Below are 14917 nucleotides of genomic sequence, written 5' to 3'. Positions count from 1 at the left end.
TTTGCTCCAAAAGTACAAATCTCTTAATACTCTAGAGAAATTATGGTTTAAAGCCACCATAGAATCTCTCATAGGTTTATCCCAAGATCTCTTCACAACCAAGAATGCAGCACGATAAGATAACCAAACATATTCAATTTTTTGAATTCTGCTACTATGATTTGCTTGGTAAAAAATTTTCAATATAATAGGGAAATGGTCCAAAGAGATTTTAGCCAAGTGCCTTACCGAAGCCTGATGGGCCAATTCCAAATCCCTTGAATCCAACAAACATCTATTAAGCCTTTCATGGATGCAAGCACTGCCATTTTTATTGTTGCACCAAGTATACTTAGAACCAAGAATCCCAACATCATGAAGGCCACTTTTGTTCATAAAAGCTTTCTTCTCTAAAGGCCCAAGGGAAAAAGAGAATTTTTCCACCTTTCTTATTTTCCTGAGAAAGAATGCAATTAAAATCTCCCCCTACCATAGAAGGTACTTCAGTCTTCAAAAACCGCTCCAGGCAATTCCGCAACTCCCTTCTTCCATACAAATCCCTGCTACCATAAACAGTAGAAACCACCCAAACACCTTTATTAAAAATTTTCAACTCCCCAACTACACACTAAGCAGAAGCTTCAAAAAAATTAAAAGAGGACGAATTAGACCTCCATAATACCAATATCCCTCCAGACATCCCACTAGATGGGAAAAGAAAAAAGTCCCAACCTGCTCCCATGAATTTATCAAACTCATCTCTAGAAAGAGATGAAATTTTAGTCTCCAAAATTCCAACAAAAATGACATCCCATTCTCTAAAAAATTCTTTCAAATACAAGGAGGCCTCCTTTATTTGCCATCCCCCCACCCCTACAATTCCAAAAGCTTAAAGAACTCATTTTATGGAGAAGGGGGAAAGTACCCCGCCCCTTCTTTTATTTAGATTAACTTTACTTTGTCTCAAAGATGAACTTAATGGTTCAAGAGACCTAAGTTCCTTATAAAGTTTTGTTTTATGCACACTAGACAAAACATTGCTCAAGCAGGCATTGACATCACCTTTAACCTCCAAAACATCCTCATTGCTGAAAACAGCTAAATCATCCTTCCTCTTGTTGTAAGAAAAGTCCGCAGATTCCACCAATTCCCCTTCTTTAAGTTCTAATTTTTTTAAGAACATCAGTCTTCTGTAATGTGATTTCTTCCTCACTTATTGAATTTAGCACTTAAAATTTGTTTTTTCCAGAATATTGCAAATTGGGCTTAGTAGGAGAAGAAATGTGCATACCCATTTCTTCAGGATTTTCCTGAGCAGAGTCACCATTCAGATTTCCAGTGTCTTCCATGTTTTCCAACACATTCATAGCAGAATAACCAACATTTGCAGTGCCATTAGGAGGACTAAAAGCATTCCCAACCATACAATAATTGTTTACTACAGACAATAAGCTAACATCCTCTTGTACATTTAAAAAAACATTCTTCAAAGATTTGGCTTCCACTGGAGTATCAGATCTATTCACAACATTTTCCAACCCCCTAGTCGTTTGTTTATTTTCCATTCCAGCATATACATTTTCAATACCTCATGCTCTTAGAATACCTCCAGATTTTGGAACGCACTTATTTCTCAAAATCATCACATTTCTCCTTCTATTTCTTTTGTTGTTAACCAACACCTAAGGGCCCAAAGTAGAATCTCCCATAGTGATATTGGTTGCATCTACTCCAACAAATTTTTGATGAATAGAATTTTTCAATGATTCCCCTGCATCCACATTATCCTCCTTGAACTTCCAAGCTTCAATCAAATGACCAATCCTTCCACATTTGAAACAAAAAAGAAGAAATCTTCTCATACTCCACTTTTTGGAAAAACTTTCCATTTAATCCTTCGACCCAAACACCTGTAGGAAGTTGTTGGTATGTTGAATTCACACGCCAACTCTCGCAAACTCCCTTCTCCCCCATTGAAACATATCCCCATCAATCAAAAGCAGTTTACCAATGATAGATGCTATTCTTGATACATTAATCCCATCCCAATAGTAAAGAGGAAGATTGGGCATCCTAATCCAGATTGGAGAAGATAATCCTTTAAGAGAATCAGGGTTGAACTCCAGATTCCATTTATCATTCCCAATGATATGACCATTCACAACCCATGGTCCACCCAATAAAACATTCTCCATAGATTCAACAGAAAAAAATGAACAAAGCAACCCATCCGATCCAAGAACAATCAGATGAAACTTGCCAAATTGTGACCATTGGCGCTTTAATTCATCTGCAATCAACTGTATGGGGATGCGTCTTCCAAATACCTTGATGATGATAGAACATTGAAGCTTAACCGAATTATCTTTGACACTGGTTTCAAATAGCTTAACAGCTGCTCCATCTTCCGTCATGAATGGTTCATTGCTTGGTAAATTAACTATGATATATGGCCATTTCGACCAGGGGTTTCCAGGAATTATTCCAGATGCTTGTTCACACGCAGTATTTTCCACCACCAAAATAGGACAAATTCTGTTCTCTACAAAAATTTCATAAACATATAATGAATCACTTCCATTCCTTTGAGCCATTTGTACACCTGCAGGTTTAATGTTGGAAAACCTAATGATGATTAATTTCATATCAATTGAAGAAGAATCAATTTTCTGAATTCCATGACTATCCTAAGGGGTGGATGCCTTATATTCTTCCATTATTTGCTTTCCCTTACCCAACACAGGAGATGATGTTTAAAAATTTTCACAAACCAGTTTTTGAATCACCAGAGCAGCATTAGAGCGAAAAACCTTTGGAGTTGCCACAGAATGAGCATGGGCAGAAACCACCGACGAGCTACCAATCAAAGGAGAAGAATTCTGGCCATCAGAGTTGGCCGAAAGACGCTCCACCATAGTGAGCGAAAAACCCACCAACGTGTTGCCGACGAGAAAATTTGAAAAAAGTTTCAAAATCTTGGACCTTCTCTCACTAACTTCTCTTCGTGATTTTTGATCTCTTCAAGGAAGTACTTGTAGTTGAATTTTAACTAAATTCCATTGAATTCTTCAGTTATCTCCCAAAATAATCACACTTTCTGAACATGATTATGAGAGGTTGTCTGTGACAACTTAAATTAGATAAGCTTAAAAGTATGGTTGATTGCTTTATCCCTTCTTCCATGATGAGCAATAAGCTTATAATTCCATATCCACTCCTAAGTTTAGCAAAGAGTTCTAATCAGGCCTAAGACTCCTGAGTAAAGGTAAATACAATGAGGAGAGAAGTTTTAATTATTAGCATGCAACCTCATATTTCTCATTTTATGTGAACTTCTTGGAATTCTCAAGTACCTTGAAGAAAGGAAAGCACCTTTTCACAAGCCTAGAAATGAAGTGGTTGAGCCCAATGACTTGCACAGAAAGAAGCCACATCTCTTTAGCCATTCATGGTGATTAGGATTTACTTCATCTTAGTAAGGTTCACCGTGATGCCTTCAAGGCTAAGGAAGAAGCCTAGGAACTTGCTTGAGTCTACACAAAATGTACACTTTTGAGAGTTAAATCTCATGCCATATCTTTTGAGAGTGGAGAATATCTCCTTCATGTCGTTAATTATTGTTTGCAAAACTTGATCTTTACTAACAAGTCATCCACAAACACCTACATATTCCTCCCCTTTTGATCATTGAATACTCAATCTATCATTCCTTTATAGGTTGCTCATGTATTTTTCAAGTTGAAAGGCTCGACTTTATGATAATATAGGCTTTTTGAATTAATGAAAGAAATCTTCTCATAGTTTTTTAGTGCATTCTTAATTGGTTATACCAAAAAAATGGCATACACAAAGCTTATTGTCTAGTACCCCAAGTTAAGTGAAAGTTTTATAGTATTTTACTCTATTAATTCTAATAAAAATATGTGGTTTAGCCATATTGTTCAAGAATGACTTAGGAAAAGGATGAAAATTATAAAATTTAGAACTAGCACCGTAGCACCAAAACCATTAGCAGTACATAGTCTTCAATGCCCTAGCTTTATATCAGGACATTGTAACACCGAAGCTTCAAAAAAATTCATTTATTTTAGCTCCCTGGTAAAGAAAATTCCAACACATTAACACCAGGCAGCGTAGCAGTGAAAGAAAATAACATTACAGTGTTGGAGTCTTAAAAAAAATTACATAATAAATCATTGTCAGAGGTCAACCTCAGAAGTGCCTAGTACCATATGACATAAGCTAGTGTCGTAGTGCCCAACTTTTGTAGCACCACAACAGAGCAATTATGGAAAAGGATCGTAGCGTCAAATCAGTCAAGCATCATGCAAGATCAAAAAACAACCTCCACAACTTAGCCTAGCAACGCAGTAGGGAACATTTAGCAGTTTTGAATCACTAGTTTATATTATAACCCCATGACACCACCTTGTCAAACACCACAGCATTTTTGTTAGTTCACATAATAAGTATAAATCGTTTTCTTGTCTTTTATGAAAATGGGTTAATAGAGCATATTTTTAAAAAGTTTAAGAGAAACTAGGGAATATGAGATGCATCATTCCGAGTGGCTCATAAAATTTTAGTAATAAAATAATCAATTAGAGAGGAAAGGAGTGTGGAGAGCGATGTTGTAAGTGGAGATTCACTTTGAGAATGGTCAATATGCAGGCTCTATTTGGAATTATTCATTATGGATGATGTTTTCTTAAATATCTCTAGTTGATCTTTCTTTCTTTTATAGTAAAAAATAATAATTTATTCAAATTTAATCCCATAACCAACCAAACTGATAGTTTTGGAATAATGATATATATTTTTTATTTTTTTAGCGGAACCCCATAGAGGGGCTTACGTTTTAATTATAGGAAAAAAGTATAAGGTCCTTAAAGGGTCCTTAAGCTCTCTAATGCTCCAAAGAACTACAAAATTAAAGATAAAAATACTTAAGAGCTCAAGATCCCTGCTAGGCAAAATTACAAAAACACCTAGATACATTCTACGGTGCACGGGTAAGAGCACCCAAAAAAGGGAAGGCAACAAATAACACTAATGAGATCCAGCTTCCTCTCCAAAAAATCAACTTCAAGATCACCTGCACAAGTGAGCTCCTATAAAAAAAGATGTTGGCTATAAGAGCAATAGCACAAAAAACCATAATCTAAAATAGGAAGAAAATACCACCAGTTAATCATGCTACATATAGCATAGCGACAACAGTGAAAAGTCCTGAGATTCCAGACAAGCTGAGTAGAATAACCCAAAAAACCAACATAAAACAGAATAAACAAAATGACAAAGTCATAATTAATGCAAGAAGGATAAATATGGTAACCCAATATGTTGGCCAATCGAGCACAGGCCCAGGAAACAGAGAACCACCTCCAGCTCCCCATCATCAGAAGAACAATCCCACCATGAATTCTAAACCACCATGTAATGGCCTAATCAGCCAGATATGAAAAAAAAAAATAGTAGCAAAGAGAAATGCAAAGACCAGCAGCATAACAGAAAATATAGAGCCAAAGATGATCCAAAAAAAAAACCCAGGAACACCTAATTTACAAAGACCCCACTTAAGATGATAGACCACCATAATTATGAAAAACCTCCTAGGACATTGCCAGGAGACTCATAGACCTAGAAGAATGCACCAGGAACCTACAAACCAATCATAAAAATGATAAAAAAAAATAAATATATATAGAATCAGTTAAAAACACAAAGTCTAAACTAGACACAAAACACTCTAGCAAAGTATAAACAGTATAAAAAAGCTGTTAGAAATGAATCAGTAAGCCCAGCCAACCGAGAAAGAAATTTCAATAGTTCATGCAGTATAAGCAGGTAGGCTGGCATAAGCACAGCCAGACAACAAACCAAAAACCAACACCCACAGCACCATTAAGAATTAACAAAAGGTAAACCAATCTTATCCAATCTTATAAGACCTTTCACATTAGTAGGAAGATTAGAAACTGAGAAATTAGACAAGGAATCCAGACCACAGCCCCATCTGGCAATCCAATGAGCACAAGCATTTCCTTCTATATGAACTACAAAAAAAAAAGGAGTTTAAAGAGCTCAATAAATTCTTAATGCCACTCCTCATATAAAATAAGGTAGAAAAACAAATTGAATCATCCCCAAAATTAAAAGACTGATAGTAGTAATTAGAACCAACCTCAACAACAATATTAATATAATCAAGATAAAAACAATGTCTTAAACCATGAAGAATAGCATAGGTAATAGCGAAATTGACATCACAATTTAACAAAGAACCAGCAAAACCCAAAAGGAAATTACCATTAGAGTCTCTGATGTGCCACCACATCCCACAATAGAATTCATGCTAACACCATAAACATTCATATTAATAAAGTTGGAAGGATGCTTTATCCAAGAAATACACCTAAAAACTTTATGAAGCATATACACCTCCAACTTAATACCTAAATCATCCGCATTAGAAAAATAATTTTTGAAATTCTTAACATAAAGTAACTTAGCATAATAAAAGCCCACAACCTTATCTTTAACATTTTGGATAATTCTATGAGGGTTCCTATCCACACATTTGAAACGAGAATTATTCCTATCCAACCATAAATACCAAAGGATAAGAGAAGAAATGACATTTCTGATATGACCTTTGGAATTAATAAAGAAACAGTTAAGCAATGAATTATTAGAAATAGTAGCAGTAAAATAATTTAAATTGAAAATATCATTAAAATAAGTCAAGGCTTTAATGTCTAAGGGGCTAAATAAAAAAAACATTGTGCATATTATCCATATGATAGCAACATTGGCATTTAGAAGGAAGGATAAAACCTCTTTTAATCAAATTATCATCCGTAGGAATAAACTTATGTAAAATTCTCCAAATAAAAATAGAAACGATAGAAGGAATACTTTCATATCAAATCATATGGAAAATCTTGGAAGCCAGTTGCTTAGATTTAAAGGAATGTCAAGCATCCTTTACTCTAAAGATAGCATCTTTAGTCAAAGCACATAATTGAACATCATTAACATTAGTGTTCAGAGTGATCTTCAAAATTTGCTAAGTAATAAAATCAGGAAGAACACTAGAAAGTTTATCAAACTCCCAACCATTATCATTAAAAAAATAATTCACCTTCACCGTAGTATTGGAGGAAGTATTTGTAATAGAATCAATTGATTGGCCCCCCAACCAACGATCCTGCCCAAAGAAAGTATTACCCCCACCAAAGCCCCAAAAGATAAAAGGCTCAACAACCTATTTAACTTTTTAAATATGTTGCCAAACCTTAGAGTTGCCTTTACTAAAATAACACATGGTGGGATGCTTCCCCCCACAATACTTAACAACCATAAATTTAGCCCAAAGGCTCAAATTAGCACGAAAGTTGTACCATAACTTAAAAGAGAAAGCATTGGAAAAATCATTCATAGACTTACACCCCAAAGCTCCTTCATCCAATGCACAATATCATTTATCCCACGAGGACTAGTGAATTTTAGAATTACTACTAGCCCTTTTCAAAAAAAAAACTCATTGAAATCATATCAATCCTATTACAAATTGCATGAGTAGGAAGTAAAGTTTGAAAACAATAAACAGGTAAAGGGCAAGGAACACTTTTGATAAGAATTAACTGACCTCCAAAGCTTAAAAAATTAGAATCCCAAGATAAAAGTCTGTTCTGCACAATCGTAATTAAATAATAAAAAAGAAAGGATTTCTTTCTACCCTTATAAAGAGGCACCCCTAGGTACTTTAAAGTAAAAAGGCCATGACTGAAACTAGTTAAATTCTTAATAACCATAATACGATCATAAGGGACTTTCTTAGTAAAATAAAGTAGCATTTATGTTTATTGAGAGCCAGACCACTCACCAATTCAAATTAATGAAAAAAACCTCAAAATTCTATGAATCTTATTCATCAAATCATTCATAAAAATAATAAAATCATCACCAAAGCATAAGTCAGATATATGAAAACCACCTAATATTCTAAAATAAAGGCAAGGAAACTTCTCAAAAAGATTGATAAGACCTTTAGAAAGGTAATCAGCCGCAATAATGAAAAGCGTAGAAGAAAGAGGGTCACCCTGTCTCAGCCCATAAGAAGCTTTAAAAAACCATTGCTCTTATCATTGACAGTAACAACAATAACAACAACATCAAGCCTTTATCCCACTACGTGGGGTCGGCTACATGAATCCTTTTTCTCCAATGTGTCCTATTAAAAGTCAAATTCTCATTTAAATCTAATAAAGAAAGGTTATTCCTAATATTTTCTAACCAAGTCTTTTTAGGTCTACCCCTACCTTTCTAAACATAAGTCAAATCTAATACCTCTACTCTCCTAACCGGGTCATCGCAAGGCCGCCGTTTTATGTGACCAAACCATCTTAGGCGACTTTCTCTAATCTTATCTTCTACTGGAGCTACTCCAACCTTTTCACGCATATGCTCATTTCGTATCCTATCTCTAAGGGTAAAGCCACTCATCCACCTGAGCATCCTCATCTCTGCCACACTTAACTTAGTATTATGCTTCTCTTTTAAAGGCCAACATTCGGCACCATAAAACATTGCAGGCCTCACTACCATCTTATAGAATTTTCCCTTAAGTTTGAGGGGTACATTTCTATCACATAACAAGCCTGATGCATTCCTCCACTTCAACCATCCAAATTGAATTCTGCTGATAATATCCCTATCTATTTCACCATCACTCTGAACAATAGATCCAAGATATCTAAAATGTGTACTCTTATTAATGACTTGATCGCCCAAAGTCACAATCCCCTCACTAGGTCTATTACTACTAAAATTACACTCCATATATTTCGTTTTAGATCTACTCAAGCGAAAACCTTTAGACTCTAAGGTTGACCTCCATAATTCAAGTTTACCTTCAACTCCCTCTCTAGTCTTATCAACAAGAATAATATCATCAGCAAAAAGCATACACCAAGGTACATCCTCTTGCAAATGTCTAGTGAGAACATTCATGACTAAAGAAAAAAGATATGGGCTTAAGGCTGATCCTTGATGTAACCCAACCGAAATAGGAAAATACTTGGTCAATCCACCTTGTGTTTGAACACAAGTAATAGCTTCTGCATACATATCTTTAATGATTTGCTCTTACCATTGACAATAATAAAAAAATATGGGCATTTAATGCAATGTTTAATAAGGTTGATAAAATTTAAATCAATACCAAACAACTTCATAATATTGTAAAAAAAAAATTCCACTTAATATTATCATACGCCTTGGCAATATCAAGTTTCAGAATCATATTACCACCTCTAACTTTGACATACAAATCTTGACAAAATTCTTGAGCCAAAAGGATATTATCAGTAATAGAATGCCCTTTCACAAAACCCATTTGGAAAAGGGAAATAAGTTTAGGGAGAACCACCATTAAGTGATTCATCATATTTTTAGAAAGCTGTTTATAAAAAAGGGTGCACAGACTAATAGGTCTAAAATCATTCCAAGAATTAACAAAATTATTCCTAGGAATAATTCTTAGAAATAAGCATAATAGAAGTCACAGTAAAAAACTTAGGAATAGAATTACCATCAAAGAAATCAATAACATCAGAAAAGGGATCATTACCTATTATAAGCCAAGTTTTCTGAAAAAAAAAACTTCATCGTGAAGCCATCCGGCCCAGCAACTTACTAACTATTCATACCAAAAATAGTCTCTTTAACCTCCTCAAAAAAAAGGAGGTTTAGACAAGAAAACATTATCATCATGTGAAATAAGACTATGAATAATAGAAGGATTATCAATAATAGAGGATTAAAGGATTTATTAAGATGATTATGAAAATGTTGCACCTTTAAATTAGCAATTTCAACACCATCCTTAGTAACAGAGCCATCAACATGATTAATTTTATGAATACAATTAACAGAACATTTCCTTTTAGCCAAGGCATGAAAATATTTAGTATTATTATCTCCTTCAACCAGATATTTAACAGCCACTTTTTGCTTCCAATATGATTCCTCCTGAGCTTGAAGTTTATAAAGATAATCTTTAGCCTCTCTCAATAAATAGAAATTAGCTTCAAAACGCACCAATTGACACTGAGTCTCGTACAAATTCACCTTATCTTCTACAATTAAAATGTTGGAAAAAATATTCTTAAACACATTATGATTCCACCATTTTAAAACTTTCTTAAGCCTTTTGATCTTAAACCAAAATCTTCTCATATTAGAAATAGAATTATCCAGATGCAAAGGGGCATGCCAATTATCCTTAACCAGGTCTATAAAAGAATCATGAAGCAACCACATATTTTGAAATCTAAATTGAGACGAGAAATCCCTAGATCTAGTCTTAATTTTAATAGGAAGAGGAGAATGATCAGATAGGTTCCTGCTAAGATGCTCAGCATTAGTATACTCAAAAGAATTAAGCTAGTAGTCATTAAAGTTAACCCAATCAAAATATTTCCATAAAACCCAAATTTTATTGGCCACATTCAACATATCATGTTTAAATCCCATAAATTTAGCAATACCAAGTAACTTATCAAAGGAGATAAGAGGATCAAGCAAGACAAGAATCAACACATTATGAATATGGCATAAATTTTTAACTCTAAACTTAGAAGAAGGGCACCCAATGCCCCTAACATTACAAACAATAGCATTAAACATAAAAGACAAAGGTTAATAGGAAGTATGCAAACGGATGTTTTTAGGAGATTGTAAAATGAAATTCAATTGCTTCCTACTTCTCCTACCATGACCCTTGGTATAACTAGTATCATTATCATCTCTAGGAAAAATAATTAGCCAACATATCCATATACTTTGTGTCAATAAAAGCATCACCATGGTAAAGATCATTCAAAGAAAGCTTACTTTCATTAATCGTACCTGACTGCCCTCTTAAAAGAGGCGATTCTCCTTCCTTATAGAAAACACCATCTTCCACATTAGTTTCATTGACATGACCACCTTTTTCCTTTTCCCCAACAGTTTGAACAATGTCATGAACAATCACATCAGTTTGATTAATCTCCTCATCCACACGAGTATTAGTTAATGATCCATCCTCCATAAAAGGTTTAATAGAAAGGGAAACATAGTTTAAATTAGTATCAATGCTTTGATCATTCACAATTTGACAAACAATAGGTAAAGAAAAAGTAGATTTATGGTTAACTTCCTACACTTGATTCAAATCATTAACAATAGTAGGATTCAGCTCAACTTGAATAGAATCCATAATTAAGGATTCATTAATCAGGACCAGCACTTGAGGAACACTACCCACATTTCCATTAGGGAAAAGAGTAACAATATTAATTTCAACTGAAGGTAATTCACTCTTTTATGATTTTGAATAATCCTTCCTTTCGGAGGTGCAGGTATAAAACTTATAACACACATTTAAACCATGTCCATGCATATTACAATAATAACAGAAAATAGGTAAATTTTTTAATTCAACTTTTTGAAAATAAATATTCAATTTCGAAACAATCCAAACCTCATTGGGATGCTTCTTTGAGACATCCAATTCAACTAAAACATGAGCTACAAATGGCTATAAATGGATGTTATAGCTTGATCAATTTGCAACGGTCTACCAAAGTTAGAAGCCAAACCAAATAAGATTTATGAATTGAAAAAATGCAATCAAAGATTCGGGAAAGAGATCCATGTAGGGGATATGGGAGATTCCTCATGCACATCAAAATCAGGTGACCATTTAAGCAATCTCATTTAACAACCCTAAATGTAATAGGAGCATCTAGAGAAAATTTGACTATAATCCAAATCATTGCTCAGTTGAATCATAATATGCTATAATCCAACAAACCAACTTGAAATAAACTAGGCAAATGAAGATTCACAAAAAACTTATGAATGACATCTAGGTTTGATCGCCTAAGCATGAACTTACTGACAATAGTAAGTGCAAAAGGAGCTTCCAATAAAGAAACCACAAATCATCCAGCAACAAAGCCAGACATCCTTTAAAAGAAGATTGAAAAAATGGAAGTTTTATGGAAGAAGAAGATGAGCCAGAAGATGGAGGGATAGATGATGACTATGTTGTCATCTCCTAAAAACCATAAAACCCAAAGACTCAATAATGAATCTAAACGAAAACAAGATGAAATGGTACCAGAGAATCAAGACGAGAAAAAAAAAATCCATGAAAGACACATTAGGAATGAAGGAAACAGAGATCAAGAACGCAAGCCCTAGATTGCCTCCGAAATACAGAGAGCAGAGAGTAGAGAGCTGTTGAGTTTTGGACAAATGATAAGAATACCAATGTAATTCCTAATGTGGAATCTTATAATTTAAAGTAGGAATAATTATTTTCATTATATCTCATTTTTATTTAATTTTTGAAGTGGACATCTATAAAATTAACATATAGTGTGATGTTTTGCCTCGATAGAGGAATATTGAAAAAAATAGGAAATTTTAAATTGAATAATTGCATGCCTAAATATAAGATATTTAGTCTTTTAGGATATATGGAGATAGAATTATTGTAGTTACGTTATAAACCTTTCATTACATTCTTAAAAGCTCAACAAAGATCTAGGAATGCATATACTCTAATTCACAATTAATATAGGAGAGTTAACTTAGGAGAACTTAGGTTATTTCATTATCATTTATCCAAAATACTTTAATTATTGGTACCTTTACTCTTTTTTGTATTTCTCATTATACATAAAAATTACCCTTTATTTCATTTGGTAGGATAAATAAAGTGGCTTGAGTAAACATTATTATAAATATTTATGTGTAGTATAGTATTTTCTTGTGGCATCGATACTCTCTTAAATACTTTATTAATTGATAGGTATATACACTTGTATTTTTAATGAGGCGGTATAAAATTTCACATCAACTAAACACATCATAATCCAAGCTATCATCACATACCCTACCAAGTTTCTGGCATCGTTGTCAGGGAAACAACTTGCAGTTATTTTTATATTTTTCAAAGAGTTGCAAAGTTTAATCTTACTTGTATCTTATTTTTAATGTCTCATTATTTTTATGAAGCTTTAAAATTGTGTTTGTTTATTATTTAAATTTATTACTTTTATATTATTTTATTACATTTCACTTCCTATTTGTTATTAGTGTATGCGTAGTAGTAAGGGGACCTTATTGCTTGACTTAGAATAAAAGTGACCATTATAAAGCTTAAAAATTTTTAAAAGAATTTATCATTAGAAATGCCTAAACAAAATCAAGATTAGGACCATTATATACATCTTAAGAAGTATTACAATCCTTTAGTAGATGGAATTCGTTAGAGTTGCAATCGACATACTATCCAAGCCAACAATTTTAAACTAAAACTCTCTGTAATAAAAAAAAATTTGGCACTAATTTTGAATCTTTTCTTGATCATCTAATCACTATACTTAAAAGATTTATATAAATAATTATTGTGTTAAATTAGATAAAGCATAAATTTATGGTGACTGAAGGTATTATGCTAGGACTTAAGATTCCCAAGAAGGGGTTAAAGGAAGATAAGACTTAAAGTCCAGGTTATAAAAAAGTTTCCACTTCCACTTAAGTTTAAGTCATTTGGAATTCTTTTGGACATGTTGGGTTTTATAGGCAATTTATCAAGGACTTTTTCAAAATTTCCAAACTGTTGTGCCTTTTATTTTAAAGGATGTTCCATTTGTGGTTGATTCTACATGTCTTGATGACATTAAAATTTTAATATAGTAGTAAATGCACCTATTATTATTGTAACAAATTGACCCTTATATTTTAAATTAATGTGTAATGCTAATGATTATGTTGTAGGTGTTATTCTTGGTCAATGAAAAGATAAACATTTTCATTTTATTTTTTATGCTAGTAGAACTTTAAGTGTTGAACAATATATTTGCAAAATTACTAAAAAAAGAACTACTAGATATTTTCTTTCTTTTTGATAAATTTTGGTCTTATTTGATTGGCACAAAGGTTCTTTGTATACAAATCATTCTACAATAAAATTTCTTATGTCAAACCTAGATTGGTAAGGTTGATACTTTTATTACAAAAATTAGATGTGAAATTCTTGGGTAGAAAAGGAACTCACAAAAAGATTAATGATCATCTTTCAAGACTTACAATTGAAAAACATGCATCTCATGAAATTGACCTTAATGAATTTTTTTCCTAATGAATAATTATTTTATTTTCATGTGAGTAAATTATCTAAGTATGATTATATTGTGAAGTTTATTGTTAGTGGTGTGATTCCTTTAGACTTTGCAACTACTCAAAAATGAAAATTTATGCATGATGCCAAATATTTCTTCTGGGATGAGTCAAATTTATTTATAAAGTGTATTGATCAAATCATTAGGAGATGTGTCCATAAAGATGAAATAGAACCTATTATTAGATATGCCATGATTCATATTACGGAGGGAAATTTGGAGTATTTAGAGAAGCTTCTAAAACTTTTCAATTAGGATTCTTTTAGCCTACTTTATTTAAATAATTATGTTAAAAAGTATGATCAAAGAAAAAAGTGTAGGCAATAATACTAGAAGAAATGAAATGCCGTTAAACTATATTTTGGAAGTTGAATTATTTAAAGTTTGGGGAATCAATATCATGGGTCCATTTGTGTAATCCCATGGGTGACAATATATTTTAATTGCTATTGAGTATGTTTCCAAATGGATTGAAGGAGTAGCAACCCATATAATTGATGCTCGGTTAGCACTTAATCTTTTAAACAAAAATATTTTTTTCTTGATTTAGAATGAATAGAATTTTAATAAATGACGGGGAAGGTCACTTTTATAATAAATGGGTGAAAACATTAATCAATAAATTTTATATTCATCATAGGATTGTAATAGTTTATCATCCTCAAATTAATGGCCAAGCTGAAATCAATAATATG

The sequence above is a fragment of the Dendrobium catenatum genome, unplaced genomic scaffold, assembly GCF_001605985.2.
Source record: "Dendrobium catenatum unplaced genomic scaffold, ASM160598v2 fragScaff_scaffold_621, whole genome shotgun sequence".
Classification (NCBI taxonomy): Eukaryota; Viridiplantae; Streptophyta; class Magnoliopsida; order Asparagales; family Orchidaceae; genus Dendrobium; species Dendrobium catenatum.
The sequence above is the reverse complement of the archived record's forward strand: the minus strand, read 5'-3'. Positions refer to the sequence as shown.